The following is a 757-nucleotide window of genomic DNA, read 5'->3' as shown; positions in this document are numbered from 1 at the left end:
CGCCAATCCTTTCGGTACTCCTCATACCTGATCTTAAACCCTTATAACAATAGAATAGACGCATATCACTTTAGTGATCACTATTAAGCAGTTAACACCTACGGAACTCAACGTCCGAACTGCGAGGTGTAACATTCTTCCCCCCTTAAAAATATTCATCCTCGAATGTTGTAGTTACAACTCCACGACATTTTTACTGATGTCTTGAAGTGACTGTCCTTCTCTTATACTCCGATCACCTCATTTTTAACATAGGTTGGTCAGCCTCTTCTCTCGCTATCATTTAGAATCTCCAATCGTGAGGTTCACTCGCTTCTAATTTCCCTCAAACTGTTCTAGTTCTTCATCCTCCTTTTATGTCTAAACCTGTAGGTCTCCTTAGCACACTTCCCAGGGGGTCACCCATCCTATTACTACTCTGACCCAAGCACGCTTAACCTCGAAGTTCTGATGGGATCAGGTGCATTAGTGCTGGTATGATCACATCCATCCTACTGCGTGGCCTTTATCACGTGACCTAAATCAAGTTGAAGTTCTAACGGATCCCAAGAAAAAATTTTGATCATGTACCTCCCTCCGAATTGGAAAATTCCCTCACTTTACTGACCATGCAAATGTTGTTTTAGCCTTTGGAACTCTTGATGGCAAGCCATCAATTAACAGATACAACTGCTTTCCATCCTTAATTTTAAGATCCCTTGTAGTGGTAAAACTTCTTAGCCGCCGTTATCTATAAGTACCTTGGTTATCGGTCTCT

At 41.7% G+C, this 757-nt stretch overlaps 1 pseudogene; it reads right to left on the bottom strand.

Annotated features, from left to right (window-relative positions):
- Nucleotides 1–367: 367 nt before the first annotated feature.
- Nucleotides 368–488, bottom strand: LOC132625252 (5S ribosomal RNA; annotated as a pseudogene).
- Between the last annotated feature and the right edge of the window lie 269 nt (nt 489–757).

Source organism: Lycium barbarum, chromosome 12, assembly GCF_019175385.1.
Source record: "Lycium barbarum isolate Lr01 chromosome 12, ASM1917538v2, whole genome shotgun sequence".
Taxonomy (NCBI): Eukaryota; Viridiplantae; Streptophyta; class Magnoliopsida; order Solanales; family Solanaceae; genus Lycium; species Lycium barbarum.
The sequence above is the reverse complement of the archived record's forward strand: the minus strand, read 5'-3'. Positions and strand labels throughout refer to the sequence as shown.